General features: G+C 36.4%; 2 long non-coding RNA genes across 3 annotated transcripts; one reads left to right on the forward strand and one right to left on the reverse strand.

Moving 5' to 3' along the window:
* The first annotated feature begins 273 nt into the window (after nt 1–273).
* On the forward strand, nt 274–1778 carry LOC139877840 (uncharacterized). The gene is made up of 4 exons (XR_011768804.1): nt 274–976; nt 1084–1123; nt 1227–1284; nt 1505–1778. It is a non-coding gene; the product is annotated as an uncharacterized lncRNA (long non-coding RNA).
* Nucleotides 1779–16629: 14851 nt separating this feature from the next.
* On the reverse strand, nt 16630–19600 carry LOC139877467 (uncharacterized). 2 transcript variants are annotated; one of them, XR_011768609.1, is made up of 4 exons: nt 18389–19600; nt 17824–18288; nt 16826–17222; nt 16631–16752 (listed from the first exon to the last, which is right to left on the reverse strand). It is a non-coding gene; the product is annotated as an uncharacterized lncRNA (long non-coding RNA). The 2 variants fall into 2 exon arrangements; XR_011768608.1 differs by having other exon boundaries at nt 16630–17222.
* Nucleotides 19601–19827: the final 227 nt, after the last annotated feature.

Genomic DNA, 19827 nt, shown 5'->3' on the forward strand with positions numbered 1-19827 from the left:
TACGCTTAGATATCTTGTACTTTGCGTTTCGCGACTTGTACTCTTGTAATTTTTTATGTTTCTCATCAATAAATTGAACCACTTGGATTGTAACTTGTACGTTTTACCTTTTTGATCATTTGCATCTTCAAATCGTCGTTTTCTTCTTTTGTCTTCGCACTTATTTATTTAAACGAATATTACATAAAAATAGAACAATTACAACTAAAAGCTTTACATATTGGAAGGATATTGATACTAAATATATGTTCATTTAGAGCACTATCAATTAGCATTGCTATTTTTGAGTGGTTCTCTTAAGTCACAACACACGTTCGTATTAACGATTGTGTTTGATGATGCTCACAATTCCGAACAAAACTGAATGATGTTCATAGAAAGAAGGTTAATGAAAGAGGTTGTGATGTTTATTTTGTAGGAGTTTGGTCAAGGAATGAGTTAAATAGGTTTCGTATCTTTGGCGTCTCAATTTACAATTTGCAGCCCTTGCGATTCCTATTCTCTTAGTTGATTTTACCCACATATCTGAGCCTATGTCATTTATGTCTTATAAACTTGCTACCCGTATTAAAAAGTTCCCAAAGCTCTCAATCACTGTCAACTAATAAAAGTAACAAAATTACAATTGCAGTTAGTATAATACCCTACTGTTACTTATAAATTTGAATTAGCTTAATATGCATCTGATAGTTTACCATTATTATGTCAAATATCCGTTTAATGTTTACTAGTTCCATTTAATTTGTACTACAGAGGGAATATAAGCTTGGACTATATGATAATTGAACCACGACTGGCTAAACGAAGTCGGAGGGAAAAATACTCAATGGCATGTTTTGGTTTACTTGATTCGTGTTGTTCCGTTTGCTCTGTTTTCGCGTATTAAACCCTTGCATAGCTGATCCATACGAGGAAAAATCAATTCGTATTTCTAAGTTGCACTTCAGTGGCACCCGAATCAGTTGCAGCAGCAATGGTGAGTTCACCCCACCCATTATATGATGTGTGCATACTACATATAGTGTCTTTTAATAGATGTGTTTTGCTGATGTTTTGAATTTTGATCACTTATCTCATGTACAGCAGTCAAAAGTCTCAAAGGAGCCCAATAACCCTCCCAAATGTAAGCTCACATTTTTGTTTTTCAATTTCAGTTTGGTTGTACACTTAACTTTTAATACTTAGTGTTTTTTTATAATTTCTTTGTGTTCTACTATATGTTATAGCTGTTGGTGAATTGGTTGTGGCTAAAACTCAGTTGGTGACAAAGTAACTACACAACAGGTAGCCACCCATTTTAAACCTCCATGTGTTTCATCTTATAGTTTGCCTTTTCTTTTTGTTGCTATTATAGTATAATTTGTGTGATGGTTTTTTCACTCATTTCAGTTATTCTATCAATAGTGATATAAGTGTTCATATTTAACAGTAAATTAAGTGTGTTTTTGTGTTTTTTCTATAGATGTAGTTATTAATTTGTGTACATTTTGATTGTTCTTCTTAGGTTTCAATGCTAAGAGTATCAGCTCTGTATCCTGACCTTTTTCAATGGCTAAACAATTAACACACAAGGCTACTCTCTCTTTTATGAGAAAGGCAAGACCTGAGAACAGTCATCACCCACGTTTTTAGTTTATGCTTTTAAGTTTTAACAAGTACTACATTAATAGATAGTGAATGCAGTCAGAGAAAGATTGTTGACATCGTTGACTATAATGTGTATAACTAAAGAAAGAAGTTTACTGTATAGTTTTATATTTTTTACACACTTACTAATTGTCTGTTTTCTAGCTACTGCTGGTAAGTGCTATTGCAAGTGCTGTTTCAGTCTAAAGGGGAAACGGATTAAAAGTGTTGGATTTTGCCCAAAGTTTTGGAAGAATAATCATACTTATGTATACTTAATGAATGCCATTGCGACGTATCAACTTTGTTATTTTAAAAAGTTTATAAGGAACATCATATTACGCTGAATATCTTAGTAAATTGCACTCACACAATCATTTGGTGTTGAATTATAAAGCATGTTCATGATATAATTTGGGTAAATGTGCGTATGATATGGCTGTAATTGTTTTTGGTTGTAGTTTGTATATTATTTTTTGATATGGATGTCAACAAATGATTGTCGTTTGTGGAGGCTATAATTGTTTTTGGTTGTAGTTTGTACGCCCCAAAAAACATGAAGTAAAATGTGCCGTCTAAATCGATAGCTTGCGTTAAAATCGCATAAACCTTAGAGCAGCAACGCGCGAACCCTCAACTCTTGTTATTAGTCATATGCGGATCCAAAATAAAGTTATATTACTAAAACGCTTACATTATAACACGTTTAACCTTTCATTATTATGATGATATAAACCAACTTACCATGTTCTTGTTGGTGCATTCCTTTCATGTGACCTAAATATCATCTTGTAACAAGGACACGAATAATACGTGTTACATTATTATTAATTTATTAATTAAAGCCTATTTGAAAATAAAAAGAAAACGGAAGTTCAAGAAACTATATATTGTTCATGTTTTTCTTTTAAGTAAAAAATTCATTGATACAATATTTTACCGTTGATAGTTATGATTTTTGGAAAAGTGAAGAAGATGATCATGATATATAAGATCATGAAGGGGTTGATTAGGATGTTTGTGACGCCATGGATAACGATTATGATGATGGCATGGAAGAGGATGGTGGTAACATGGAAAGCGATTGCCGTGTATGTAATTTCTTGGGGACTTGACTTGTTGGTTCAACTCGAGTTGATGATTCTAAAATATGAGATGGAGAGCATTAGTGCAACTTATGTTGTTCCCTACGACTACTACAAGGTATGCAAGTATATAACCTTCAAAACTTATGTAAACTACAAAAATATACGACATTAGCATTAGTATTAGTGTTCACATTGATAAGTTTCTCTCTTCAGGCTACTTAGAAAGGATGAGTATTTTTCCTGATATATACGCGGTCTAACCGGATTAATTACCCAGTCACTATTTTTGACAATAACCCTTGCCATCACAAGATATACTTTTAGTGAAGTTTGAATCCAACTGAAACCTCACAAGAGATAACAATATCAACTATTAAGCTATTTTAACATGGTTTATTAACACCTATAATCACACATATATTATCAATAGGATTGCCTAATGATCAATTTCTTATTACCCGTACAATAGACCTCATGTTCAAAGCTCGCTAGCTAACTGCACTTCGTGGGTTGAGGTGGTGTTCATAAATGGTTATAGAGATACTAGATTAGATCATGTATATCTTAGTAAAATTACTCAACAAAGAAAACCTCACACCTTTTTACCCATTTATAAAAAATATAAATAATAAAATTAATCTTTTGACCAACATCAGTGGCGGATCTAGGTTTTGTAGTCAATGGTGTCACTAGTTAAAAGTCCAAAAAAATACACTATCCAGTGGTGTCACACACAAAAAATTACACTATCCAGTAGTATCACTAGTCAAAATCCCGAAAATTTTTCACTGCATCGCGTATTACAGTGGTAGTCCTTGCTACCACTGGATCTAAGATAGATCCGCCCTTGACCAACATATCATCAATTTGAAAGGTCTTAAGTGTTGTATATGGTAGGTACAAATGCAATTTTACAAAAGAAGCTTACAATCAAGATATACGTTCTTTTAATTTATCATAGTGAAGGTTTAACTCATGTCTAGAATTATACTCCGTAATATACTTGAAATTCATATATATGTGTATGGTATCTCAAAATTTTATAATTTGTTTTACATAAACTTTAATTACTACAAGTTTTCTCTAGAAGAACAAACTATAGTAGAGCGAAGCATGTCCAAAAATGTGCAGTGGAACAATATCTAAATATTTTAAATGGCACAAACTTTCAAAAGGTCTATGCAATAATTCTTTTATTCGTGTACTGTGGCGGATTAACATTGGGACAAAGATTTTAGATTGTAATAAAAATCAAGAGCTTAAAAAAAATTAGTTTATAATGTTTAGCCCACAACTACTAGATAACCCATTAAAAAACATTAATCACAAAAATCTAATTGTGAATCCCCAACCGTTGGGGCTCATTTTATATCTATCGAATGGACTTAAAATCAATGGGACGACTATAGCATTTGGCCTAAGAAGCTAGAAACTTTATCAAGCACTAATCGAGTTACACGTATCATGACATATTTTTATTTTTCAGATGAAGTCGAATTATTACAAGGTTACTCAAAAAGAACAAATCGGTAAACTTCTGCTATAACTTTAGGCTGTTACTTCCTTATCGATGTGGTCGACTCATTTTTCAAAAGTTGGATCCCGAGATTGCAAATAAGAAACATGTCCAACTAAAGACTCAGTGTTCAAGCCTTCAATACAAGAAAAGAAAAAACGTGATATTATTCATTTATTATCTTCAGTGGCATTGTCTTTTCTCTTGTAACTATATATTCCTATTCCTATATTATATTATAGCGAGTACTATTATTGATTAGGTCTTCAATAGTAGACGATTACAAGCAAAAATGCATGAAATAGAAGCATTGATGAATGCTCCACAAACATCAAATCTAATTTATTTTAATTTACATCTAATAGGTAATGGGAGGTGATCCTCGTGCATCACTTTTTTGATTCATCTACACATAAGTTACTATTATACCTTTAATTATACTTAAAATAATAATATAAGTTCAACTTTCTAGATTAATTTAAAGATATAACTGTAAATTTATGAGAAAAAAGTGTAGATCGATCAAAAAGTGATGCGTGAGGATCACCTCTGATAGATAATGCATGTGAGAACCATTTTATTATTATTATTATTATTATTATTATTATTATTATTATTATTATTATTATTATTATTATTATTATTATTATTATTATTATATTGATTTTTCTACTTTATTAAAGGGTTTATCGTTTTTTTTAAACGGCATTAAAGGGTTTGTCCTAATTGTCGATATACATTTTTTTTATAAATTATTTAAAATATATAGCAAAACTATTTACCGCAACAATGTTTGGGCTTGTGTTGCTCATTGCTTGCAACTATTATGCGTGATTAGGGATGGCAATGGATCGGATATGGATCGGGTGATGCCGTATCCGTATCCATATCCATATCCATTTAGTTTTTGCTCATCCATATCCATATACATATCCATTTAGTTTCAGGTCATCCATCCATATCCATATCCAGTGAATTAAGCGGGTTAATGGATATCCAATGGATATTTAAAAAATGTTATAATATTTTCTAATATGCGATTAAAACAAAAACGTAGTATAGCAAAAATAAATATATAATGACATAATAAAAATCTATCCATAAGAATATGTAATATTTGTTGAAGATGTAACAAAATTTGTTAAATTTACTATAAAACATAGATTATGAAAAAATAAATATGAAATCGTAAGTCTTTTTGTTAGATTTACGTATTTTTTTGTAATATATTGTAGTTATTTTATTAAAGGGTTTAAAGCAAAATGTAAGTCTAACGGTAAATAAACTTGTAATAGTAAATATGTAAGCATATATCTATATTTATGTATTTGTATATGTATTTCGGGTGGTAATGGATATATCCATGGATGAAACTTTTCATCCATGTCCATATCCATATCCATTTAGGTTCATCCATATCCGTATCCATATCCATTTAGGTTCATCCATATCCATCACGAAGCGGGTGGATCGGGTGAATATCCACCGGATCGGGTGGCCATTGTCATCCCTAGCGTGACATACATGAAAAATCTATCATATCTTAGTTTGCGAAGGAGCTATCCTAAGCCAAGTTATTTGGACTGCTGTTGGGCCATTTTAGTTGATCAGTTCTGCACCAAATGGCCCATTTAAGTCCGGTTTGTGTTTCCAATTTTTTTTTTTTTTTTTTTTTTTTTTTTTTTTTTTTTTTTTTTTTTTGAAAGGCAATGTTAGTGGTTAGAAGTTAATTCACGAAAATCCCCCCCCCCCGAGACTCGAACCCTGGTCTCCTCGAACACCATGTTAACATGGTGACCAATGAGGCAAAGCCCCATTGGCGTGTTTCCAATTACTTCGTATTAGTTTTTAGTCCTATCCAACTATCCAAGTTTCTGCACCGTATGCAAATATAGAATCAGGTTTGTTAGACCGGCCCAATATAGCAATGGCTCGATAACAACAAACTCAAAAACATAAATCACTTTGTTTAATGTAAACAACAAAGATGGTCACGCGCTTCGCTGCTACATTAATATTGTTGTAAAAAAACACACAGCTTAAAATATCTCGTATTATATTTTTTAAAATTTTCCACTTTTACCCATACTTTTAAAAAAATGATATATGCAATAGTTAAGAGTATAAAAGAACGTTATGTTATTATTATTATTATTATTATTATTATTATTATTATTATTATTATTATTATTATCTATTTATGGAAAAAAAAAATGATCAAATTCGAACAACTAAAAATGAAATAGTAGACTATGAATATGAGACACAATTGTCATATGCGTTCATATACGATATCCCGCCAACTTTCTCTAAGTGATAAAGAACACAAAGGTTAACGTTTATTAAAAAAATAGTAAATAGAAGTGATAAAGAGAGAAAAAAAAAAGGAAAATGTTAACATTTTAAAAAAAGTTGTGAATAGTTATCTAGTTATGAAAAAAATTGATCAATTAGAGATAAATAAAAATGAAATAATAAACTATAAACTAGTTAAAGACCCGCGATTTAACGGGTTTTATGGAATGATGATATTTTAACACAATTTTCAACCATAATAACAAAAATAAACAATATCATATCGTAAAGCTTCGAATGTGTAAAAATTTAAATAATAAAAAAAACTCGTAAATTCGCATGTTTTGTCAGAAATTCTTTTATAATAGAGTGACACATTCAAGGTTTTGTAAGAAAACTTATTACAATGAAGTGACACATTCAAAAGATAATATTGCATGAAGTATGAATTTGCTCATTTATTAAAATCACAAAAGACCGATAACTAAGACAAATAGACGATACATACTACTCGTAAAGTATAAAACTTAAATCTTTATTATTCTAACTCATCATAGTAGTAGTAAAATATAAAACTTAAATCTTTATTATTCTAACTCATCATAGTAGCGTGCTTTACATATGTTGTGTTTAATTTTTTACTTTTCCAAGTTGTGGGTGTGAAACATGAAACATGGCTAAATTCAAAATAATATAAGGTAAACCAATAGTCCAACATGTTGTTTGTTACATCCTCACAAATTCAAAATAATAAACACAATATAAAGATCATGATTTTGCTTAAATAGTTTAGTACTACTACAAATTACTAAACACTATTTTCATACAAAAAGACTATATTGAGATTAAAAGTAAAACAACTTTATCTTTGCTTTGTGTCCTAGCCAGTCATAATAGTTTATATGCGAGAACCCGTCAATAATAAAGTACTACTGGTTTTCCAGGTATATAAAGTAGTAATGTATCCAAGCCTGAAATTATGTCATAACAAACCTACTGTTTTGATCCCCTTTGACCCGTAAATACCCATTGTGATCCAAAACTTAAAAAATCCGCCCGTGTTAAAAATTACTCATCCACCTCATTCTAATTAACATGAACGGTAAGACCCGTGTATTTTTATTGTATATAATGCGTAAATAGTAAACCGGGGTGTAGAGTTTTCGTTATGTTGTAAAATGGAAGAAGTAGCTGAAACAGACCATATGCGCGCCGCGCAGATAGGGGCGCGCCGCGCAGATAGGGGCGCGCCGCGCAGATCCTGTCTGCCAGCTCATTTTTTGCTTTTAATTAAATGGAAACGAGGGTATTTTGGTAAATGCACTTTAGAGCCGAATTTAATGCCTTTGGATCAGTTTTGGGAGTTCATTAATCACTCCCACAACCACCAACACTTATCCAAATTGATTTTTAGTGAGAGAGTGAGTTTTAGAGAGGGAAAGCTCACTTTGAAGAGGAAGAAGAGGGTTTCTTGCTAAAGTCCAAGTTCTAAAGTTGTTCATCTCGTCAATTGCTACATCTTGATAGTTGTGGTATGCCTTAACTTTCAATTCTTGTTTTGATTTCGTGTATGGGTTAGGGTTTGAGTTAGTGTTACTCATAAAACCCATTTGTTGGTAAATTTGGGGGTTCTTGGGTAAATTGGGTCATGTAGACTCAATTATGTGTAAGCTAAGGTTTTAAATGTATTAATTGTTGTTATGAAACCCTAATTGGCTAATAATTTGCTAGAACACCTTAAGGAAGTGAAAATGGGTGTGATTTGGGTATAAATGACCCAAAATGGGTGTATTGACTTTTATTGAGTCAAACGGGTCAAAATGGACCAAGATTGGTTAACGTTAGTGTTTTGTGTTAAAACCTAGTGATTTAAAGTGTATGAAGGCCTTGAGTGCCAAGAGTTAGGGTGTTTGGTAAGAATGACCCAAATTAGGGTTAAGTGTCAAAATGGGTCAAGATGACCTAGGATGGTGTGTGTTATGAGATTAGGCCAAGTTGATTGATTAACTATATGCTTGTGAAATAGGTACGTTACCTTGGAATTCAAGCTTGGTTTAATAATCACCGAAGGTTTAAGGTGAGTGGAATAATTATGCGTATGTGTATATAATGTATTTATTTGTGTTGCGTGAATGTGGCATTGTCGCGGTGTTCAAGACACCACATTCTAGGTAACGAGTAGTATTGTCGCGGTGTTTAAGGCACTACTCATTGTGTAATTGACTTGTGGTATTGTCGCGGTGTTTAAGACGCCACAATGTCATGGGAGTGGAAGTGTCGCGGTGTTCAAGACACCACTCATTGTATTGAATGAAGTGTGGATTCGTCGCGGTGTTTAAGACGCCACATTGTTGTAAGGGTGAGTTAGTCGCGGTGTTTAAGACATCACCCGGGGACTAGTGATTACGCGGTGTGTAAGTAACACTAGTGGATGTTATGAACTCCAACGGTCTTGTAAGTACCGTTTCCCTTGTTCGAATCGGTTAACCAAGGTTGTGTGAATTATGTAGTGAAAGTGCTTAATTATGAATCGTATGCTATTGTATTATTAGCTACTTGTGGAATTGCGGATATTGGTATATGCATATTATTATTGCATGATTGTCGAATTGTTGATCCCGCGTATGAGGTTGCGTAAGTGATGCAAGTAGGTAGATTATATATGTATATGTATAATTATTGTGCTCACTAAGCTTTGCTTACCCTCTCGTTGTTTACCTTTTTATAGGTTCGTGTGTGGATAAGGGTAAGGGCATTACCTTGGATTGAGTTTCCCGCTTCGATGATTAAGAAGCGCTTTTGGTTTTGGCTTGGAGTTTGACCGAGACTTGGGTAGTTTAACCCCAAACACCATGCTCGTTGTGTCGTTTGGCAATTAAACTTTTGTGGTCGAAACTCTAATTTGTATTAAACTTGTATTCTTACACTTAGTGGCAATTTGGGCACGTGTGGTCCCCACTTTGTAAAACTCGCTCAAACCTTAGTTATGTGCTAGTTTTACATATATTAATGTACGGTTAAAAGCGTTTTGGCTAAATGTGTCGGGAAGTCGCTCATCTTTTTCACATTAAAGGCAACCGGCAACAGCCAGCTTTTGCGCGGCGCGCAAACAGTCTTCCAGCAAAAAAAAAAAAAAATTTTTTTTTTTTGCTAAAATTTAACGAGGTTTAGTCGGTGGTTGGTTTGGGTTGTCACAAGTGGTATCAGAGCATGGTCTAAGGGATTTAGGTGACTTGAGATAGGCGCCTAGACTTAGACTTTTGTGTGTGCATTGTGCGGACTTGTAGGACTTTGGGTCGGACCGGGTCTTGGTTAGCGCATAGGTTTATATGAACTAATCATGCGTTATTGTTTGTGTTGTATAGCAATCATCGAGCGAAATGAACGTTGTACTAGCGAGTTAACGCGACGTGCTCGCGTAGTAATGATTAGCTACCCTTACTACGGGTGCAAATCGTGTCAAACAAGCGATGTACGACGATTGTCGAGCGAGATGGAGTGGTATGGTGTATATGTATATATGTGTCATGTCTTTAGTTTCGTTGTTTAATCTTTTCCGTTTTATAGAATGAAGATGAGAAACGGACACGACACCGATAATGGGGGCACGAGCGAGGACCCCGAGTTCACGGTCAAGGTTGAGGCCATCTTTCAACGCCAAAAGGCGGAGTTTCGCGAAGATGTTAAGAAGATGTTTTTAGAGACGATTGACGAACATGTCGTCACTATGGTTAAGGAGCAAATTAAGATTGCTCTTCAAGAAGAAAATGTGGGAAGGCGTGACTTTTTCTTCAAGAACTTTAAGGATGCTCAACCTCCTACTTTTGAGGGCGATAGGGACCCACTCAAGAGTGCCCGATTCATCTCCGATATGGAGGGGGCTTTCCGTACTTGTGAGTGCCCTCCCGATAAAAAGACTAGGTATGGTTGTAGCATGTTACGGGGTGATGCGAAGTTATGGTGGGATGCAAAGATCCAACTCTATGGTGAAGAACAATGTATGGACTTCACTTGGGACGAATTTAAAGAGGAGTTCTTCGATGAGTACCGAACTTCGGCCGATCTTACAAGGGTTAAGGACGAGCTACGTACCTTGAGGCAAGGGTCGATGGACTTGAACACTCTCAAATCCGTGTTCTTGTCCAAGACGCAATTTTGCCCGGAGTATGTCGGGAATGATAAAATGTTGAAAGAAGATTTCTATCGAACCTTGAATGATAGTTATCAAGAAAAGATTAGTGTGAATGTGGTGAAGAGCTTCGATGAATTGTTTAATATGGCAAAAGGGTTTGAAGCGCTTGTGTTGAGGAAGAGGAAGTTTGAAGGTTCGAGTCATTCAAATTTTTCAAGCAAGAAGTCAAAGAAAGGCGCAACCGAGAGTGTGGGGAGTGTGAAGAAGGGTGCTTCGGGGGATTTTCCCTATTCTTGTCATAATTGTGGGCGAAGGGGGCACATGGCCCGTGATTGCACTAAACCATCTTCTACTACCAAATTCACTTGCTACAATTGTGGGAAAGAAGGACACAAGAAACCCGAGTGTCCCGAGTTGCGTAATGATAATACTAAACGAATCGAGAAGGCGGCGGGTACGGCTAGGGGTCGTAACTACTTGATGTCTAATGAAGAAGCTAAACAATCCAATGAAGTCGTTTCAGGTACTTTCATGGTTAACTCTAATCCGGCTCGGATACTTTTTGATAGTGGTGCTAATTTGTCTTTCGTATCTCCAAGATTTGTGCCTAAGTTAAGTAAACCGCTAGTAAAGTTGAGTCGTCCGGTAGAAGTTGAAATAGCGGATGGCAAGACGGCACTAGTGGTTGATGTGTGTAAAAATTGCAATGTTGTGTTTGGCGCCGAAAGTTTCGAAATTGATCTTATTCCGATGACTTTGGGTGATTTTGATGTAGTCGTTGGTATGGATTGGCTCGATCGTTATAGAGCCGATATTGCATGCCACGACAAGTTTATTCGTGTAAAGACCCCAAGTGGGGGAGAGATGATTATTCATGGTGATAAACGAAGGAGATCGGTGCCGATATGCACTTTTGCTCGGGCACGACGTCACGTTATTACCGGTGGTATGGCTTTCCTTGCTCATGTTGTCGACACTCGTAATGAGCCACCACCTATTCGTGAAATTCCGGTAGTTAATGAGTTTGAAGATGTCTTTCCGGATGAGTTACCGGGTGTTCCGGCGGAAAGACAAGTAGAATTTCGCATCGAGTTGGTTCCGGGGGCTACCCCCATTGCTAAAACTCCTTATCGTTTAGCACCAACGGAGATGCAAGAGTTATTGAATCAAATTCAAGAATTGCTCGAGAAGGGTTTTATCCGACCGAGTGCTTCGCCATGGGGCGCTCCGGTCTTATTTGTGAAGAAGAAAGACGGTAGTATGCGTATGTGCATTGATTACCGTGAGTTGAATAAAGTGACGATCAAGAATCGTTATCCACTACCTAGGATCGACGATTTGTTTGATCAACTTCAAGGCGCAACGTATTTCTCTAAGATCGACCTACGGTCCGGCTATCACCAAATGCGGGTCCGTGAGGAAGATATTGAGAAAACGGCTTTCCGAACGCGTTACGAGCATTATGAATTTGTAGTTATGCCCTTCGGTCTTACGAATGCACCGGCGGCATTCATGGATCTTATGAACCGGGTGTGCCAACCTATGTTGGACAAGTCGGTTATTGTGTTCATTGACGACATACTAGTCTACTCGAAAAGTATGCACGAACATGAACGTCACTTGCGTGAAGTTTTGAAGACGCTAAGAAAAGAGAAGTTGTATGCAAAGTTCTCTAAATGTGAATTTTGGCTAAGGGAGGTTCAATTCCTTGGTCACATTGTGAACGAAAGCGGTATCCAAGTGGATCCGGGGAAGATTGAGACGGTGAAGAGTTGGGGACGACCGACTACGCCCACGGAGATCCGAAGTTTTCTCGGATTGGCCGGTTATTATCGTCGGTTTATCCAAGACTTTTCTAAGATTGCTTCTCCATTAACAAAGTTGACGAGGAAGAGTGCTAAGTTCAATTGGGAAAACGAGCAAGAAATTGCTTTTCAATTATTGAAAGAGAAGTTGTGTCAAGCTCCGGTGTTAGTGTTACCGGAAGGCGTCGAAGACATGGTGGTTTATTGTGATGCTTCCTTAAATGGGCTCGGGTGCGTTCTTATGCAAAGGGGTAAAGTCATTGCTTATGCCTCTCGGCAATTAAAGGAACACGAAACGAGGTACCCGACTCATGATCTTGAAATGGCGGCGGTTGTGCATGCGTTGAAAATTTGGCGCCATTACTTGTATGGTGTCAAGTGTACGATATATTCGGATCATAAGAATTTGAAACATCTTTTTACTCAAAGAGATTTGAATTATCGTCAACGTAGATGGATGGATGTGGTGAAGGATTTTGATTGTGAGATACTTTACCATCCGGGTAAGGCGAATGTGGTCGCGGATGCGTTAAGTCGGAAGACTCAACATCCGGCGATACGTGTAGCATCGTTACGTTTGATTATCACTAATGACTTTCTTGAAAAGATGGGTGAAGACCAAATAGAGGCTTATGTTCACGATAAGCACGCGGAACGAATTGTGGGCCAATCGGAGTTCATTACAATGGGCCCGCGGGGTTTATTGTCGTTTCAAGGAAGGGTGTGGGTGCCTAAGGCGGGTGATTACCGACGGGTGTTACTCGATGAAGCACATAAGTCGAAATATTCCATTCATCCGGGCGCGACGAAAATGTATCATGACTTGAAAAAAGATTATTGGTGGCCGGGCATGAAACGCGATGTTGTAAAATACGTTGAACGATGCGTTACTTGTTTGCAAGTTAAAGCCGAGCATCAAAAGCCGTATGGTAAGTTGCAACCGTTAGAGATCCCGAAATGAAAATGGGAGCACATTACCATGGATTTCATCACTAAATTACCTAAGACGGCGAGAACTCAATATGATTCGATTTGGGTGATCGTGGACCGGTTGACGAAAAGCGCTTTGTTTCTTCCTATTAAAGAAGCAATATCGTCGGAGGCCTTGGCTAAGTTGTTTATCAAGGAAGTGGTCTCGCGACATGGCGTTCCTATATCTATTATTTCGGATCGAGATACCCGTTTTACATCTCGATTTTGGGAAAAGTTTCACGAAGATATGGGTACACAATTAAAGTTGAGCACGGCGTATCATCCTCAAACGGACGGTCAAACCGAACGTACGAACCAAACTTTGGAAGATATGTTACGGCGTGCATTATCGATTTCGGTGGTAGTTGGGATGAGCATCTACCTTTGGTGGAATTTTCGTACAATAATAGTTTTCATACTAGTATCGGGATGCCACCGTACGAGATGCTTTATGGTCGAAGGTGTCGAACTCCCATTTGTTGGGGAGAAGTGGGACAAAGGGAAATCGGGAGTACCGATTTGGTTCTAGAGACGAATAACAAGATTGATATTATCCGGGAGCATTTGAAAAAGGCTCAAGATAGGCAAAAGTCGTATGCCGATAAACGTAGACGGACGATCGAATTCCAAGAGGGCGACATGGTCATGCTTAAGGTTTCGCCATGGAAGGGTATTATTCGATTTCGAAAACGGGGAAAGTTAGGTCCTCGGTATATTGGGCCGTTTAAAGTTTTGGCTCGTGTTGGTGAAGTTGCATATCGATTGGAATTGCCCGAAGAGCTTGCGGGGATCCATAATACGTTTCATGTTTCTCACCTCCGTAAGTGTCTTGCGGACGATTCCTCATGGATGCCTTTAGATGAGATCGAACTAAACAATAAGTTGGAGTATATTGAAGAGCCGATTGCCATACTTGATGAGAAGGTCAAACGATTGAGACATAAGGAGGTTAGGACCTACAAAGTTCAATGGCGACGGAATAAAGGTTCCGAGTTTACATGGGAGCCCGAAGAGTTTGTGTTGGTGTATCTTCCCGCTTGTCATGCGGCTTGGATTGCGAGGACGCAATCCGAATAAGTGGGGGAGAGTTGTAAGACCCGTGTATTTTTATTGTATATAATGCGTAAATAGTAAACCGGGGTGTAGAGTTTTCGTTATGTTGTAAAATGGAAGAAGTAGCTGAAACAGACCATATGCGCGCCGCGCAGATAGGGGCGCGCCGCGCAGATCCTGTCTGCCAGCTCATTTTTTGCTTTTAATTAAATGGAAACGAGGGTATTTTGGTAAATGCACTTTAGAGCCGAATTTAATGCCTTTGGATCAGTTTTGGGAGTTCATTAATCACTCCCACAACCACCAACACTTATCCAAATTGATTTTTAGTGAGAGAGTGAGTTTTAGAGAGGGAAAGCTCACTTTGAAGAGGAAGAAGAGGGTTTCTTGCTAAAGTCCAAGTTCTAAAGTTGTTCATCTCGTCAATTGCTACATCTTGATAGTTGTGGTATGCCTTAACTTTCAATTCTTGTTTTGATTTCGTGTATGGGTTAGGGTTTGAGTTAATGTTACTCATAAAACCCATTTGTTGGTAAATTTGGGGGTTCTTGGGTAAATTGGGTCATGTAGACTCAATTATGTGTAAGCTAAGGTTTTAAATGTATTAATTGTTGTTATGAAACCCTAATTGGCTAATAATTTGCTAGAACACCTTAAGGAAGTGAAAATGGGTGTGATTTGGGTATAAATGACCCAAAATGGGTGTATTGACTTTTATTGAGTCAAACGGGTCAAAATGGACCAAGATTGGTTAACGTTAGTGTTTTGTGTTAAAACCTAGTGATTTAAAGTGTATGAAGGCCTTGAGTGCCAAGAGTTAGGGTGTTTGGTAAGAATGACCCAAATTAGGGTTAAGTGTCAAAATGGGTCAAGATGACCTAGGATGGTGTGTGTTATGAGATTAGGCCAAGTTGATTGATTAACTATATGCTTGTGAAATAGGTACGTTACCTTGGAATTCAAGCTTGGTTTAATAATCACCGAAGGTTTAAGGTGAGTGGAATAATTATGCGTATGTGTATATAATGTATTTATTTGTGTTGCGTGAATGTGGCATTGTCGCGGTGTTCAAGACACCACATTCTAGGTAACGAGTAGTATTGTCGCGGTGTTTAAGGCACTACTCATTGTGTAATTGACTTGTGGTATTGTCGCGGTGTTTAAGACGCCACAATGTCATGGGAGTGGAAGTGTCGCGGTGTTCAAGACACCACTCATTGTATTGAATGAAGTGTGGATTCGTCGCGGTGTTTAAGACGCCACATTGTTGTAAGGGTGAGTTAGTCGCGGTGTTTAAGACATCACCCGGGGACTAGTGATTACGCGGTGTGTAAGTAACACTAGTGGATGTTATGAACTCCAACGGTCTTGTAAGTACCGTTTCCCTTGTTCGAATCGGTTAACCAAGGTTGCGTGAATTATGTAGTGAAAGTGCTTAATTATGAATCGTATGCTATTGTATTATTAGCTACTTGTGGAATTGCGGATATTGGTATATGCATATTATTGTTGCATGATTGTCGAATTGTTGATCCCGCGTATGAGGTTGCGTAAGTGATGCAAGTAGGTAGATTATATATGTATATGTATAATTATTGTGCTCACTAAGCTTTGCTTACCCTCTCGTTGTTTACCTTTTTATAGGTTCGTGTGTGGATAAGGGTAAGGGCATTACCTTGGATTGAGTTTCCCGCTTCGATGATTAAGAAGCGCTTTTGGTTTTAGCTTGAAGTTTGACCGAGACTTGGGTAGTTTAACCCCAAACACCATGCTCGTTGTGTCGTTTGGCAATTAAACTTTTGTGGTCGAAACTCTAATTTGTATTAAACTTGTATTCTTACACTTAGTGGCAATTTGGGCACGTGTGGCCCCCACTTTGTAAAACTCGCTCAAACCTTAGTTATGTGCTAGTTTTACATATATTAATGTACGGTTAAAAGCGTTTTGGCTAAATGTGTCGGGAAGTCGCTCATCTTTTTCGCATTAAAGGCAACCGGCAACAGCCAGCTTTTGCGCGGCGCGCAAGCTGGGGCGCGCGGCGCGCAAACAGTCTTCCAGCAAAAAAAAAAAAAAATTTTTTTTTTTTGCTAAAATTTAACGAGGTTTAGTCGGTGGTTGGTTTGGGTTGTCACATGAACAGTCATGCGTTGGCTTACCTAATTGGGACCATTTCACCTCCATTTTCATTCTTACCGTCACCCACTCAAAATGTTTAATGTGCGACAAAACACTTTATCTTGGTCCGTTTTCCATTGCTACTTGTCCCTACATTCCAAATTAATTCAACCAAACGAAATATGTCACAAACATTTCATATTACATAAAATAGAAAACTTACAAATGGAGAAATGAAGTACACTTGGAATCCAAATTAGAAGTCAAATGTGATGCCAAATACTGTCATTGGACCTGCTGTTAAATTACAAATGCACAAAAACCCTTTGATTATGCTTACAGATTGAATGATGCAAAGCATATAGTAGATTAGGTTTTATTATTAAAAACATAAAACAGAAATCAATAAATTTGTTAAAAACAAGTAGAGTAATAGATAGATAGGTATATCGAAAGCTAGCTAGCTAGAAAGCGAAGCAAACTAATCAGGCAAGGCTCTATCGCGCAGCAAGCGAAGAATCAATACTTGTACATGCCTATAGACAACTGCTTCGATTTTGTTGAGCCTATCTCCCGGTTGCAGAGCCGCGATTGGTGCCACTTGTGTTGGTTGATCCATTCTGCAGCTTAAAAAAATTTATGAACATGAGTATAATCTATAGCATGTGAATATAGCAGCAATCTAATTATAAACGTTCATATGGAACTAAGCAAAAAATCCCTACAAATTCAGTAAACAGTTAATAGGGAATAACTAAATCAAATAGTCAAATATGTAAACATTATAGACATAAAAGCAATATTATCATATATGTAAATAAAAATGGTGTTATTATAAACATTATAGGCAAAGGCAATAATTAAATATGTAAACATGATATGGGTTTGGACTTTGGGTTTGTAATATAGTCAACGACTAACAGATGGTGAAGCAGCAGCTACGAACTTGCTCGACCTTCTTTCAGGTGGCATTATAATAGGAAATAATACACACTTATAACAGTCGAACTCAAACATAACAAAATCAACTCTATACAAATGAAAAGCAATGTAAAGACATATATACCTGATGTAAAAACAAAAAATCTAAAAAAATCAAAAACCTAACCCTAACTACCAAATTATAAGCAAATATATAAGAAAGAAATCAATCGCAATACACAATGTAGTATGTACAAAACAGGCATAAATAAAATTTGATAATCCAAAAAAGCAAGATACCTGATGATGCGATGGAAACGGGAAATCCGAAACTAAATTAACTCCCAGGAAAGATGATGACACAACAATAATGAAGATGAAGAATTTTTCAGCATACAATTGAGTAGAGCCTGTGAAGTTTTGCAAATATTTTGAAGGATGAAAAAGTAAGCAGTATTAGGTCACAGGTGGCATAAGATTAAAACTTGGGAAAAAACAGGAAGCCGGATTCGTACCCCTGGCATTTCGATAAAAAAGAGGGACCAAACCATCCACACTAAACCAATACACATGTTTAAAAATGCTAAACATATTAGTTAACAGATATAGGATGGTATAGGTTATAATGCAAAATGACAGCAATCGGCGAGCCCTTTAGTATAGATGGGTTAGTATGGTAAGCTATCACAAATTACCAAAATTCAGTACCTGATTAACATTAAAGATGTAAACTATTGTCATGAGCCTGGATGCACCCATCAACAGCTGCAAAGAAACACATTTCTCAAATATCAATATTTACATCATCTTAGAAAATCTTTAAAAATTTTAGATAATTAAAGGAAATCTAAGGAAGAAACGTTACCCAGAATATGGAGGTTGCAGCCATTGAAGAATTAGCCATTGTAGATACACCAGGAACCTTGAAGATAGTAATCAATCAGGAGAAGCTTGTGTGAATGATGGAGTTACACAACTCTTGATTCGGGTACAACTATATTTATAAAACTTATCCACATATAGATAGAAGATATAGCTACAAATATATCTACATATACATATATTAACATTAACGCTGATCATATCAGCATATTTTCCTCGGTCGGGAGTCATGATTTTTGAGAGCTGAAAAGGAAGTTTTCACGGGAACTGTTTTTGGCAAAGAGTCATATATAAAGAGTGCGAGAGTTTTATATCGAGAGATCGCTTTTATGGCGAAGTAACATTTGGGATATCGGGTCATATTACCCACTGAAGACAAAAAACTTACGATATACGAAAAAACGGAAAATAACATATTAACATTCAATTAGTTAAAAACAGTAAACAATCAAGCTGGAAAAATGGAAAATAACATATTAACATTCAATTAGTTAAAAACAGTAAACAATCAAGCTGGAAAAACAGGCACGTACCTAAGTAGACGCCAGTTATACACATGTAGGTAATCTAAAATTCAGATAAATAAAGCCGCCGAGTTTCGAACTTGTGGCCATTGCTAATAAAACATAGCGTCATCCATCCGGGCGATAAATGAAGAAAACACAAAAAACAATACTAAACAGGTACTAAACAACGATCCACAAAACGCAAAACCACATGATCAGGCGAGCACTTTAGTATATAAAAGGTTAATAACAACTAAACTGACCAAATGTAACCCGTAGACGCTATCATTAGAATCAACACTATAATCAGAATGTTAGTAAGAATTTTGAGCAATATAAGCACAAACCTAAAAACAACATTTTTACGCAACTGCAATTAAGAAATTTCCAACCGAATATTTTTAGCATCTATGCTCTCAAGTTACACAAAATTAGATAAAATCATAATCACATACAATTAATGACCTGACTTGTGAATATAGGGAATTCTCTTTTGGACAATGAGTTAAAGTGGATCAGCCAACGACGATTCTACGAAGGAGAATATCTCGCGGTGCGTTTAAATGGAAGGAGAGATATTATCTGGAGATTCATGCATAAACCGGCTAATGATCACTGCATCGTTTATGTTTTGGAGATGAAAACCCTATTGGCGATTTGTGGGAGAGAATTAGGGTTTTGTTGTTGTTTGGATGTGGTGATTGAATTTGATAGCTGTAACCCCTATTTTGTTTCTTTTCTTCCGTGTTTTTTTTATTAACATGGGTAATCGAAGGATATTAAAGACAGATTAAGTTGTAAATAATGATTTATTAGCTAATATATTTTATGAATGATTAATAGCTATTGGATTAAGCGGTATAGTTAAGTAATTTTTTGATCTAATGGTTAATAAGATGTTTTTTTAATGATTTAT

This window comes from Rutidosis leptorrhynchoides, chromosome 11, assembly GCF_046630445.1.
Source record: "Rutidosis leptorrhynchoides isolate AG116_Rl617_1_P2 chromosome 11, CSIRO_AGI_Rlap_v1, whole genome shotgun sequence".
Classification (NCBI taxonomy): domain Eukaryota; kingdom Viridiplantae; phylum Streptophyta; class Magnoliopsida; order Asterales; family Asteraceae; genus Rutidosis; species Rutidosis leptorrhynchoides.